The sequence below is a fragment of the Zalophus californianus genome, chromosome 2 (genome assembly GCF_009762305.2).
Source record: "Zalophus californianus isolate mZalCal1 chromosome 2, mZalCal1.pri.v2, whole genome shotgun sequence".
NCBI lineage: Eukaryota > Metazoa > Chordata > Mammalia > Carnivora > Otariidae > Zalophus > Zalophus californianus.
In genome coordinates this window covers 109,584,404-109,599,273 of record NC_045596.1, presented here as the reverse complement: position 1 = coordinate 109,599,273, position 14,870 = coordinate 109,584,404, and positions in this window count along the sequence as shown.

The window sequence follows — 14,870 nt, the reverse complement described above, 5'->3', positions numbered from 1 at the left end:
GGGCATATCTATCATGTTCATCTCTCTATATTCAGTTTCTAATATTGGTCCAGGGAGCAGGTTGTAATGTTAAATAGAAAGGCCATAGTAAACATCATCGAAAAGGTGACGTTTAAGCAGAAACTTTAAAGTATGAGGGATAGAGCATATAGATACCTGAGGGAAGAGACCACAGGCAGATAGAACAGCCAGTGGGAAGGTCTAAGAGAGCCATGTGCCTGGTTTGTTTGAAGAAGTGCAAAGAATCCAGTGAGGCTTGAGAAGTGGAGTAATGATGAGCTCAGAATCATAATAGAGATCTTAATCTTGGTATTTTAAGCATTGCACTGGCTTTGACAACTCCTGTGAATGAGAAGGAGAGCCACTGTAGTTTCTAAGGAGAGAAATGACATAATCTGACCCTCATGTTAAAATGATCACTGTGGATATTGTGTTCATAACTGATTACAAGGGGGCCATTTTCAAAGAGAGACCCCAATTAGTATTGAATTTATTTAGGAGGTGGATAGTAGTGATTCCAATTCCAGTAGAGATGGTGAGAAATAGTCAAATTTTAGATTTTGTCTAACTTTTGGGTTTAAGCATCTAGAAGGATGGAATTACCATCAAATGGGATGAGAAACATAAGCAGGTATGACAGGGGCAGGGAGATTGAAATCAGCAATTTATTTGGAAGCATATTTATTATGAGAAGTCCATTAGGTATCTGAAGCAGTGAGAGCCCAAGCAAGAGAATAGAAATCACTGAGGATTTAAAACAAAGAGAATTAGTGTAGAAAATGATGGTAAAAATAATTTTTTGTAAAGAGGCAATCAGGAGATAGTGAGACAATACAGAATTTAGCAGCAGCAAGAAGAAAATGCGCTGTCATCTTTGGATGGACGGACAAGGTTAGGAGTCCACATTACTGGAGCTAAGGAGAGGGGTTGCTGGCTGAAACCTGTTTAAAAAATGGACCTGTGTAAAAGGAGCCAGAGTCCTGGAAAAAAAATGCAGCTGTTACCGGAGATGACACTATGACAGAGAGGGATTGAGAAAATACTTAGATTTTTCCTTTTCCTGCTTTTCATCTAACATCTCCTTTGTTGGATCCCACCTACAGGCCAGACTTCAGAAAATCCTGAGATACACAACCTCCATTAGTCAGGGCCTCTGTGTTATGAACTGAGCAAGAAAGAGTAAAAAATGGATTTGAGGAAAAATATTATAATCATAACATTGAAGTAGAAATGCAAAAGATGCAACTGAATTTATGAGTGTGGAATTCAGGATAGAGATAAGGCATGGAAATATAAATTTGGGAGTCATTAGCATTTAGATTGCATATAAAGCCATGAGATTGAGTGAGATCACCGAGGAAGAAAGTGCAAAGAAAGATGAAGGGAAAAAAAAAATCAAGTACTGAGAACTGGGGCATTCCAACATTAAGAGCTGTGGGGACAAAGGAGAAACCAGTGAAAGAGACCTAGAGAGAGAGAAAAAAAGACTAGAGAAAGAATAAGAAACCCAGGAGGTGGAAGAAGGAGAAGGTAATGATAAGCTATATCGAATGCTGCTAATAGATCAAGTAAGGGGGAAAAGAGAGAAAGAACCATTAAGAGTGGAGCAGAAGCTTACTTAGGATGTGCAGAGAGATTTAAGACAGGGTGAAATGAACAAATATGGGAGTATAAATGATTCTTTTGAGAGGTTTTGATAAAGAAGGGATTAAGTTCCCTGGTGTTGGCTGGCAAGGAAAATGTGACAGGCAAAAGTTTTTAGTTGCTTATTTGCTTTGTTTTCTAAGATGGAAGAACTAAGGGCATATTTGTAGATTGTGAAATGGCCCATTAAGGAGGAAAACTCTGATTACATAAAAGATGGGAAAACATTCCCTGAGAGAGGTCTTTGTGTAGTCACCGAGAGAGCTGATGAGTAAGCAGAGAGATTGGCTTCAGGTAGGAACATGGATATTTCCTTTCTTGCAACAGTTCTCCCAGGGGCAATTTTGTTTTCCAGTGGGTCATTTGGCAATGTTTGGAGGGAGTTTTAATTGTCCCAGCTTGTGAATGAGGTGCTACTGGCTTCAAAAAAGAGAGGCCAGGAATGCTACTATAATTCCTGCAATGCACAGGACAGCTCCCACCTCCCTTCCCCAACAAAATGTTATTTGGCTCATTATGCCAATAGAAATTATGTTAAAGAAACACTGCCTTCTGGTAATATGCTAGATGAGTAGTATGTAAATTACGATACTAGTATTAAGTGTATGTGGTGGTGGGAGCCTGTGTACGTTTCCTCCTGATTGCTTTACTTTTTCTCAGGGGCGTAAGAAGCAAGATCACCATCTAGCAGTGAGATTGGGGAAGATGTGAGAGGTTTGAAATGAGAAAACAATTTACAAGTTAATCTTATATGAGAGAAAGAAAGTGATGGATTATGGAAAAATGAGGGCTTCTTTGGCAACTTGGTTTTCAAGATCATAGTTTTAAAGAAATACCAATCAGAATGACTTAGTTGTATGCTTTTCTCCAATTGCATTCAGGTACATGAGAGCAGTTCCAGAAAGAGTGGAGACATGCATGAAATGAACACTTATAGTTTTGCCAAGTGAGTCATGGTTAGTAGATAAAAATTTATTTGATGACCAAGGATGAAACAAAATATTTGAAGGACTTAATGCATGAAAGAATGAAGCATATTCACAAAACAGCAAACAATCTTTTGTAGAGATGATCATTTAACACATATTAGAAAAGAAATAAGAACTGTGAATTAAATTTATATTTATGAAGTGGGCAGAGAGTAAATGATGTTGAACCTGGGCTCAATAATCAGATGATTATTTTAGAATACTCAGAACTACACTACAGGGAAGAAAAGATTGAAGAATTTAAGTCTAAATAAAAAGGAAGCTAGTTTTTAAATTAATGCATTAGTCCAGATGTGAATTTATGAAAGCCTTACCTGCAACAGTGACAATAGGAATATAGATGAGAACAGGGATTGAAGAGAAACGTTGGGTGGAATCAATTGGGTTGATTCCAGTCAACTCATGTTTAATAAGGGGTGTGTGATTTCTAGTCAATATATAATGATTCAATTTTTGACATGTAAGAACCATGACTAGAAATAAAATACCCAACCTTAAATATATTGCTAGGCCAGATAGGAGTGTTCTGTACACAAGATGGAGATTCAGGAATGGCAAGAAAATAGCTGGCACGTTTTTATTAATTCTCTTCCCTGACAGGGAACGGTGTGGGGATGAAACTCCTGGGAAACAAAGGCAGGCGATTGGTCTAATCTGTAAGTATACTCATGCAGGACTCCTAGAAAATAAACTAAATAGTTTTTGGTAGCAGGAGAGTCTTTATAAAGTGTTTTTAGCAGACTATGCAGGGTCATCTAGGATTGCTTATGATAACCAAACTAGGAACCAAAAATCTTAGAGCCAGAATTCTCAGGAAAGTGTCATGTAAACTAGGTCACTATCTAAGCATAAAAGTAAATATTTTGTGATTAACAAAACACCTCTGTGTAAATAAGGCAACTGAACATTTTACTTAGATACTAATCTAGAAACTTGGGGCAGAGCTCATTAAATGACCAAGAAAGGACCTGGGTTCTGTACCAGGGGACTGGACCTTTCCCCACTTCACTAAGGTCTCATTGTATCCTTTGAAATTATTAGTAAAGCTTTGTACTCAGCAAGATCTCTGATTTAAGAGTCTTCAATGATCCAGTACTTGGTGTGAGCTAAGATCGGCACTGTGGGCAAGATTATCTCTCAGACCCCCAAATCATTCTCCCTAAAGAGTTCTTTTTCTATGTTTCGGGAGGCAATGGAAAAATGCAATGAGGCTTGGATTCCAGAACGCTTGGCTCCCCAAAGTTAGTGTGCAGTGGTGAAAGCTTCAAGACATATTAAGGTGGCTAAGTCTTAGCATTGAAAAGTGGAGGAAACATGGGCCCCTGGGTGGCTCAGTTGGTTAAGCGACTGCCTTCAGCTCAGGTCATGATCCTAGAGTCCCAGGATCGAGTCCCACATCGGGCTCCCTGCTCAGCAGGGAGTCTGCTTCTCCCTCTGACCCTCTTCCCTCTCGTGCTCTCTGTCTCTCATTCTCTCTCTCAAATAAATAAATAAATAAAATCTTAAAAAAAAAAAGTGGAGGAAACAGACTGCAATCTGGTAACAGGGAATAGAGTTCAAGGACAAAAAGAAGTTAGAAAATTCTTTAACTGGCATTGCTAGCTCATCTGTAAAAGTTTAACATTTAATAGAGGAAATAATCTGTAAGATTGGATTTTTCTTTATTGGAAGGCCTTATCTTTCTGCAGCCTCTTAGAGAAATCTCATGTCTCTTTGGAAATGATCCAAGTCATAGATTACTAGAAAAACAATTTATGTAACTGAAGGCCACAATCAGGTAATGACCTAATGTTGAGGGCATTTTATTAAAGAACTGCACAATCATCAGCAGAAGACTGGTGGATTCTTGTTGGCATGGATTCTTCAAATCAGAATTCTATTATCACCACATGGAAGAGATCGCTCAGGTTAATCAGTAATATTAGGTGGCCAAAAACTTTTGAAAATATGTTTCCAGATATTATGACAGCCCATCTGCTGACATGGTTAAGGCAGTATTTGGCAGGCCTATCCTGAAAAAGTTTATAAACATTCACCCTTAAGTCCCACATGGGATGACCCTTTTCATATGAGAGGAATGTTACAAGTCAAATGACCTTAGACAGGCTTTCCATTCTCCCTCACCTTAGTTAGTGCTATTGACATAGATGGTGAAAGGTACATGAGTGGGGCCAGGTGACACTTCCTTATCTTATGATCCTATTTATCCTTAGAAGCACCTGCACCCCTAAAAAAGAAAGAAAGAAAGAAAGAAAGAAAGAAAGAAAGAAAGAAAGAAAGAAAGAAAGAAAAGAAGAAGAAGAAGGAAGGAAGGAAGGAAAGAAAGAAAGAAAGAAGAAAGAAGGAAAGAAAGAAAGAAAGAAAGAAAGAAAGAAAGAAAGAAAGAAAGAAAGAAAGAAGAAAGAAAGAAAGAAAGAAAGAAAGAAAGAAAGAAAGAAAGAAGAAAGAAAGAAAAAGAAAGAAAGAAAGAAGAAAGAAAGAAAGAAAGAAAGAAAGAAAGAAAGAAAGAAAGAAAGGAAGGAAGGAAGAAAGAAAGAAAGAAAAGAAGAAGGAAGGAAGGAAAGAAGGAAAGAAAGAAAGAAACTGCAGCCCTAAGAAAGAAAGAAAGAAAGAAAGAAAGAAAGAAAGAAAGAAAGAAAGAAAGAAAGAAAGAAAAGAAGAAAGAAGAAGGAAAGAAGGAAAGAAGGAAAGAAGGAAAGAAAGAAAGAAAGAAAGAAGAAAGAAAGAAAGAAAGAAAGAAAGAAAGAAAGAAAGAAAGAAAGAAAGAAAGAAAGAAGAACATACAAAAGGCAGTGACAGACATTCAGGCTTAGCTACTACACATGGGACTATATAGAGGAAAATCTGTTGTAAGCACAGTGGGAAAGAATTAAAAATAAGAGGAAGAAGTAAAAGCCAGCTCACCTAAAAGAATTTGCTTTTGGAAAAAAAAAAAGGTAAATAAGGTTTAAAAAAAGTGGAATTTAATAGATTTCCCAATAAGTAATAACTGATAGTGTATTATCAACTTTCGAATGGGGTGAGGGGAGTGCTAGAGCCCCACACCTGTCCCCTAGGATATTCTTGAACAGGGTCTGGATTTACTCCCTTAGTTAAAACCAGCGGGAACTTGAAAAAGACTGAATGAGGAGCTAAAATCTGTTCACTCAATCCCCAGTCGGGAATCTAAGACCACATTGTAATAATTAGACTGAAGTTGCCCTGGATGTTATGCAAACTATTTGAGGATTGTTAGAATAGAGAGTCGAAAGCACAGTAACCCTTGTGGGAGATTAGGATGATACTCACACATGTTCTAAGGTGAAACCTGGATTGTATGGAAGGAACGTGAGAGAGAAAAACCAGATGAGTTACAAATTGAAAAGTGTGATTGGAGAGACTATCATGTGGGGGCACTGTCTTTACGTGAACACAAAGTTAGAGTTGATATTACATAGGAACTGGGCATTGTCATCTTTGCCCTTTTCACAGAGCAGAGTGACTAAGGCTAGTCTTCATCAAGTTTTAATTAGCTGTGATAAATAAGATTCTTTGTAATTGCCCAAACTCTCTCCTCAGTGGTAAACATTAAGCAATGCACCATTCCAGGAGACAATAAAAGACTACTGTTCTCATTAGGTATATGGTTGAGAATGAAGCTTTTCTTCTATTTACTCCCTTTTAATAGTTCTGACTGGTCAATAAGTAAGGTAGACAGTTCCTGGCTGTTCACAGGAAGCTATTAAGGTGGTCATTGGAGTGCTTCAGCTACACCGGATATGATGGCACCTGTTCAGGAAATAAAGTGGGCTGAGAGGGATTGATATGTCATGAGGACGGCTATATAATTCACGGACAGAGGGGCGCCTGTGTGGCTCAGTTGGTTAAGCGACTGCCTTCGACTCAGGTCATGATCCTGGAGTCCTGGAATCGAGTCCCACATCAGGCTCCCTGCTCAGTGGGGAGTCTGCTTCTTCTTCTGACCCTCCCTCCTCTTGTGCTCTCTCCCTCTCTCTCTCTCAAATAAATAAATAAAATCTTTTAAAAAAAATAATTCACGGGTAGAGTGTGAAGAGAAAATACAGGGCCCCTTAATCAGAAATTGCTCAGAATTCCAAGACAGTTACATCCAAGTACTAAACCGATCTCAACACCCTCCTAAGCACAGACCCCTCCCTGTATGACTCTGCAGGTAATATAACTATGGACCTGGCCCTGTACACCATTACCGATCTGGCTAATGTATTCTTTCCTAACCTGATTTTGTGTTCTATTTAGTCACCAATGAAATCTTGTGGAATGAAAACAAATGTATGCTTACTGTCTTATCATACATTTGCTTTAATTCAATAGCACATTGCTATAATCTGGTAAAGAGGGATAAATAAGCAATAACTAAAGTTCATACACTACCCTGATGCTATCACAATCATTTCTTCTCAGAGGAAGAAGTGGGAGAGGAGTGAAGGGTGATAGTCAGCCATATTATAAATAGAAGCTGGTAATAAATACAACTAAAATTCAAGGCACAGCCCGATGTATAAAATTCCTGGTAATTATAATGGTGCAACCAGGAACATTTTTTAAGCTATAAGAAATAATTTGTCTCTTATGGAACCTGCTATTAAGCAATAAACTCAGATATCAGCAAGATTATTCCTCATCTTGTTTACTTCTATTTACAGTCATTGGAAATAATTTTGAATGAGAATATGAAACTGTAATAGTTTCCTGAGGCTGCAGTAACAAATTACCATAAATCAGGTCGCTTTAAACAATAGAAATTTACTCTCTTAACAGTTCTGGAGGCTAGAAATCTGAAATAGAGATGTTGGCAGGACCATATCCCTCTGAGAGCTTTAGAAAAGAATACTTCCTTGCGTCTTCCTAAAGGCTTCTACTCCCAGCGATCTTTGTGTTCCTTAGCTTACAGATGAATCACTCCAATCCCTGCTTCCATTTTCACAACCCACTCCTTTGCGTGTCCTCTCCTCTTTTCATAAGGGCACCAGGGGTCATTGGAAGTAGTACCCTCCCTAATCTAATATAACCTCATATTAACTAACTACATCTGCAAAAATCACATTTCCAAATAAAGTCCCACTCTGAGGTTCTGAGCAGGCATAAATTTGAGTGGAACACTATTTAACCCACTAGAGGCACTGAGCAGAAACAAGCATTAGAAGTATTAGAGTAGGTGGGCGCCTGGATGGCTCAGATGGTTAAGCATCTGCCTTCGGCTTGGGTCATGATCCCGGGGTCCTGGGATCGAGTCCCGCATTGGGCTCCCTGCTCCTTGGGAGCCTGCTTCTCCCTCTGCCTCTCTCTCTCTCTGTCTCTGTCTCTCATGAATAAATAAATAAAATTTAAAAAAAAGAAGTATTAGAGTAGGTGATAGCACAAACAATAACATTAGGTCCTTATGATCCAAGGCAATCAATCAGATATTAGAAAATACTCCAACTAGAGAGTTTTTGGAAAAATTAAGCAGGGCCACTAGGTCAAAATCCTCAGAATTTGCCTCTGGTACCTGTTTATTATGATCCATTTGAAAGACACATGTCAGAGCACAGAATGAAGCAGCCAATGTCAATGGGCAGGACAAACTCCATAATTTGTGTGACCCAGTGAAAAATGTAAATGAAGGGCCTCTTGCTCAAAAATTATTAAGAGTTCCTTTAGTTAAGTCATTGTGTCCTGAGATTAATGAGAAGTAGGCCACAAAATCCACTGGATCATGAGCTAGTAATGAGGGAATGAGAAAGAATTCATTAACATATCTTTCCCACCTCTAAAACTTTGTCTTTTGTTTCATTTCTAATGGTGGTCTCAAACTCAAATTAAAATTTATGTATACCAGAGGAAGGTTATATCAGTGACTAAGGCATGATATCTATGACATTGAATTTGACAGTCCATGTTGCACAAAGTGATTTATGGCGGGTCTTTACTTCCTCCCATGCAGCCAGATTAGGGCTACAGGTGAATGCAGCTTCATCACCAAGCAGAGGAGACATCCCCTGAGGTCTGTCAAACCCTAGAACATTTGTTTGTTTGTGCTAGCAAGGCTCTTGTTATTGGCTGTGTGTATAAACATTATGTGTCAGAATTGCAAAACCTGATTATCCGGAGAAAGTATTTGAAAATAGGGTGAAATTACAGTAGATGGGAAAGATGTTTATAAGTAGATTGCATTACCGTGGAGGGAAGCCACCACAATATTTCCACACAGGCAGCTTAGAGAAAGGGTATAATATTTAACTCTCTTTTGCTATTCTCCTCCAAATGGCCAATGCTGGTGGAAATCTCATTGCCTATTTTTTGCAAAAGAAGGAAATTGGACTCCTACTGATCTGAATGTGCTACCTATAAAATTTGGATAAAATAAATGACAAAGTTCCCTCTTATGGGTAGGTGAGTACATTTACCATTCGATTCCCAGGCTTTGTTCACCATTCTAGATTTTTTTTTCCAGAAAAGACTACCTATCCAATAAATTGTATAGAGAAGAAAAGCTATACAGCAGAATTTCTGTACCCTATGTGGCCATAAATCAGGATAATACATTGCTAAGACAGCTCCCTGGTTATGATGGAAAACAGATAGTGGCAGCCTACTTGGTGTATCACAGCTTGAACTCATCTGTTCCTTTATTTATTTTTTTAAAGATTTTATTTATTTATTTGAGAAAGAGAGAATAAGAAATAGAGAGCACGAGAGGGAAGAGGGTCAGAGGGAGAAGCAGACTCCCCGCTGAGCAGGGAGCCCGATGTGGGACTCAATCCCGGGACTCCAGGATCATGACCTGAGCTGAAGGCAGTTGCTTAACCAACTGAGCCACCCAGGCACCCTCATTTGTTCCTTTAAACATCAGTGGGAATGTGGATGGAATTAATTTAAAGAATGCAAAAATGGGACCCAGAAAGCCTCAGAGAATGTGCATTTGGGTGTGACTTATTGCACTGAAATTACAAATAACTCCCCTCCAGAGAGTTAATCAGAGAACATTTATGGGGAGGCTTATGACACAACTATATTGTATTTGGTGGTAGAATATACTTGATTGGGAGTCTCATGTCTCACAATAATTTGGAGAGCAGACAAAACCATACATACCTAATTAACATGTAATCTCAAAATCATGTGTGGCAGATTAATCAGTACCAACTGGTCTCCTTGTGCCAAGCATTTTGCAAGAATTACAAGAGTTGGTCATGGGTTGTTGAATCTCCTTGAAATATTATTCCAGGAGCCCCATCATTATGATGCAAAAAACAAACAAACAAACAAACAAAAAACACCTTTGTAGTTCAAATAAGGACACTAGAGAGAGTTTGTTTATAGAGGACTATAAACAATGAAGGAGGAATTTGGCCTGGGTAGAAGACAAAATTCTAACTGAATGCACTGAATGAATAATGACTTTTCCATACTCATTAACAAGGCTGGGATTAAGTTTGTACCTTCACTCAGGAAGGACTATTGGATATTCTAATCACTATGAAATCTAATGTCTTTAAATTTCAGTGGCAGAAATTCATAAAGAGCTAAGAAGACTTAAAGAAGTAAGAAGCCGAATTAAAGAAGTAAAATCATGGGAAAACTTCAGCATATGTTATGGCCGTTTATCACTGAACATTGTGAACTTCAGCATTGCTCTCCAACAGCCCATGTCATATGAATAAAAAAGGAGTTTGTCTTCTGTTTTATGGAATTAGTGGAATTGGATGGATAAAGAATTCTTTGATACCCACAGGATGTGGATGAGGAATCGATGGGCTCTGTTATATAATGGCCGATGAAAATCAGTAAACCAGTGTCTGTGAAAACCTGGGATATATCCAGGATATGCTATGTCCATGAATCATATAAAATACAGAGTTTAATGAATTGGGACTTTTACTCACCACTTCAGTCACTGGGAATAAATGATATGTAGGGAAAAGTTACTTTTGCTGGGAAGGAATATCATTTTCACTTATATAAGGTGTGTCAAGTATTACCACAATATTTTTGTCACAACTAAATAGTGGCTCATAATTTCACTGACAGAATTAAATGCGTATTTCTTCAGAGGATGATTCCCAAATGAGAAAATGTTGTAGGAGCCTATATGAAGATCCCCAATTAAAGTGAAATCAATAGAATCTATTTTTTCAAATAAAAACTGATCTAAGAAAATTATATATTTAATTAAATACTCCCATAGATACACAGATACATAGATACACAATTCAAATAATTAAGATTAATGGAGGAAAAAGTAATTGAGTTGTAAATGGACTTCAAAAGACCTTAGCAAATAACATTCTTTGTAGAAGGAATTCTTACTCTCTATTGGATGGTTCAAATCAAAATCAGAGTGTTAATCTGCTTAAGCAAAATATTGCAGAAAATCTTATAAGACAAATAATGAACATATATGGGAAATATTTGGCCCTGAGATGTTGACCAGTGTCTGAGGGTGGATTAAAAAGTAAAGGGTTTAACAGCTAATCTGTGATTCTCACCTATTACTGAGGAGAAGACCTCCCAGGAAACATGGAAGACATATGACCCAGAGTGATTTTGTAAACATGCTACTGACGGAGCTCCCGGCAAGCAATCTGAATGTTTTTCTGCCAGCAAGAGAGTGACTATCTATGAAATACTTTTAGCAGAATGTTACATGTTGTTTAGGATTGCTTATGGTTAACAAAGCCGTGATCCACATATTTATGGGACATGGCTCCCTGGAAAATGCTACATATGCTCTGTAACTCTCTGGTAAAAGAATACAAATATTTGATGTCTGAGAAGGTCTATCCATATAAGTGAAGTATCCACAAGCCTCCCTAAAAATCTCTTTACCCTGCCTGGGCAAGAGAATATCTGTTGGAAACGCCAAAAGCTTGAGGAATTAGAACAAGATATCTGAACCAATCCTTGTTTGGCCAATGCCTAATGATTACCTGAATTCTTGAAGTTACTAGTAAACCTTGATATTCTGTAAGATCTCAGATTCATGCAAGTCTAACTTCATCATTGAATCATTTTTGTATTATCTCAAGGCATCATGTCAATGTAAAGGAATGAGTCCAGATACCTCAAAAGGTTTCAAAATTTAGGACTCAGAGTAGACAAGAAAAAGAACCTGTAGGACTTACAAAAGTATGAGAAGAACTAAGAAGTAAAAGTGACAGAATTTCATGAAGTGAGCTATAGCAAGTCAGATAAAAAAAATAAATTAACAGTATCTCAGTCATCATGGTAGAATGTAGGGACTAGAAGAGAGTTCTCAGTGGCTAGACGAATAAATACTCCTTCATATGAGAGAGTAAATATTTAAGATTCTTTTGAGAAGCCTAGCTGTTCAAGGAAAGAATATGATAGTAAAAAATAAAAGCTAGAGAGAATTATATGGCAGGAACTCGGGTGGATCCATATTTGGTGGGATCTAGAGCATATTCAACTTGGAGAGTGGGGTGAGGGTCTTCAGGAAAGTAAAACCAGAAACTCAAAGTGGGAAAGGAATAATGCAAATGAGGTGTCTTGAAACTTAAATTCTGTAGTTTGGACAAGGGAAAAAAAGGCTCATAAACATTCTCTGCAAAAGGCAAGATAGGAGATATTTTAGGTTTGTGGTACATGCTATCTGTGTCCTAATACTCAATTCTGCCTTTGTAGTGCTTAGCCTCAAGAGGCAAGATATAAACAGGTGAGCGTGGCTGTTTTCCAATAAAAATTCATTTACGAAAATAGGTGGCAACCAGGATTTGGCCCATTGACTGTGCTTTGCCTACTCCTGGTTTAATAAACCTGCCTCTGGTCCTAAGAAGGATTTTACTTTTGTTTTAAACTTGTCCATGTGTTCAGGGAAGAGAAGTAAAACTAAAAGATCTAAGAAAGGAAAATCTAAGTAATGCAATGAAATCCTAGTGGCAGTGTAAGGAGATTATGAACATGGGAGAAAAAACTTTCTTGTGTCATCTCAAAGATGAGATGGAAAGGAAAAAGCTAAGAACTGATACAAATTAAAATCAGCAAATTTAAAAGGCAGGAATTAATATTACTGTGGGAAATAGAAGACAAAGTCCATCTGCTAAGACTCAACTGTGGGCTGGATAATTTGAAAAGTCGATGAATATTGGAATATCAATGGTGCATAAAAATATGAGAAAAACAATTGATCAAAAAGTCAAATAATTTCAAGTGATAATATGCAAAAGTAATCCAGACACAGAGTTTGTGTCATTCACTAAAGTATCTAACCCAAGAGGGTAAACTGTGTCTCATGAGAGAGAACTTCATTGCTCAGACTTGGTGTTATTTTTAAGACGTTATGAAGTTTCTGAGTGCTCTTTTCTAAGAAGTTTCAGGAGTGCATGCAAATGCAACATGAAATAAATAGATGACAAAATAGAATATATTAGCAGAGACTTGTATTTCTTAATGTTATAATAAACACTATCAAAATGAATATTTTTTAATTCAGTTTAATAATGCAACTTACATTAATTTTAACCTATGACCAAATCCATAATCATGTTAAAAGTAAATATTTCTTTAAGTTTTTTTTTTAAAAGAAAAAGCAGATGTAGAATATTTAGCTCCAAATTAATTGGGAGAACTTCATAGTGTCTTATAATTAAGTTGCCTTTAAATATGCCTGAACCTTCAGGCAAACATCTGTGGTATTTGTCTCCACATGTTCCAGCATGATGAGGTGATTTGAATTCAGTAAAAATTTTAATAGCTTAAGTTGAAACAGGATTATCCTAAGGGAATCTAGTGGAAATGCATTCAAGAATATAAGTACCATATCTCTTTCTTTCATGAATATGGGCTATGCTTTGATGTAGTAAGTAATTGTTCCTAGCCAAATACTTTATGAAGACAAATGATTGATATAATGAATGACCTAATGATGCCCAAGAGCATATGAAAACAGAAATACTGTTGTCCTGAAGAGGCATGTATTCTTTCTCCATTATTTGAATATAAAATATGAATGTAAAAATTGTGGCTGAAAATATTCTAACGAACACCAGGAACTGCATTCAAACTAGTGCTATGGCATCCATTCAAAACATCTGAAGCCATTTGTCTTTCTGAATTGCACCCAATGTAAAGCTTTTTCACACAGAACTAAACAGAAGTGAACATCAGTAACACTTCCAACATGCATACACTTTGTTCTAAAGGAACAGCTGTTACTTGATGAAAAGTTGATGAAGATGCCCAGCATTTGTTTTTTAAAAAAGTTATCACCCAAATAAGAACTGTTGGGAACCAGATGTTAAAATTGAGAGTGGTCTGTTTATTTCAGTTGAGAGTATTATAAAAATGTTTATAAGGTATTTTTATATCTATTGCATGGTGATGTTTGACTCTTTAATGTGCTTTTTGTTATATTTGACTGTCGTTTCTGTAGACTGGTGTTATTGGCATTAGATCACTGAAGAGTAAATAAAGAGAGAGGAATCCTCTCTTGTAATTGGAATAATGAACTGGAGTGGAGAGAGGTGACATGCTTTTGCAGATAATTTACAATGAAACCTTTGAAACACTAATATCTTTTCTGTGCTGAGAAATAACCTTTCATTATTTAACTTAGTAATTATCACCTCAACCAAAAGAACTGTACCTCTTAAAACTGCCTTGATATCTGAAGGAGATCAGGATTTCTCATTACCTGAATACGTTACTACCCATGTGCAGCCCACCCCCATTAGTTTTAACAGGTTTCAATCAGCCACTTACTATTTAATGTGTAAATTCTTTTAAGTGCATAAATAATACATTCTCCTTATAGACAATTAAAACATTTCAAGAACAGTTAAAGCTTCAGTGAATAGTACCAAAACCAATTTCTTCTTCAGAGATGATCACTGTTTCCAGTTTGGTGTATATTTTTTCCTACTATATTCAGTGCATTTATAAATGCATGTACATGTGCCTATTGAAAATATGCACAATTAGCTTTTGTGAGTATGCTCTCCTTAATGAAGTGCTCAATGTGCATCAGTTTAAAATGTCTTTTTTTTCTGTTCAACAATATACTTTAGAAATCTTACCATGAGAGTAACACTGAGATTAAAGTTAATAAAATTAAAAACATTAGACACACATATCTGAGTGCTTACTCTGCACTGGGCGTTAAGAGTGATACATGAATTATCTCACTTAATCATCATGACAAACAAATGAAATTGGTAATGTTGTTACTCCATTTTACAGAAGAGGGGACAAAAAGTAAGTTCTTTTCTCAAGGTCAAC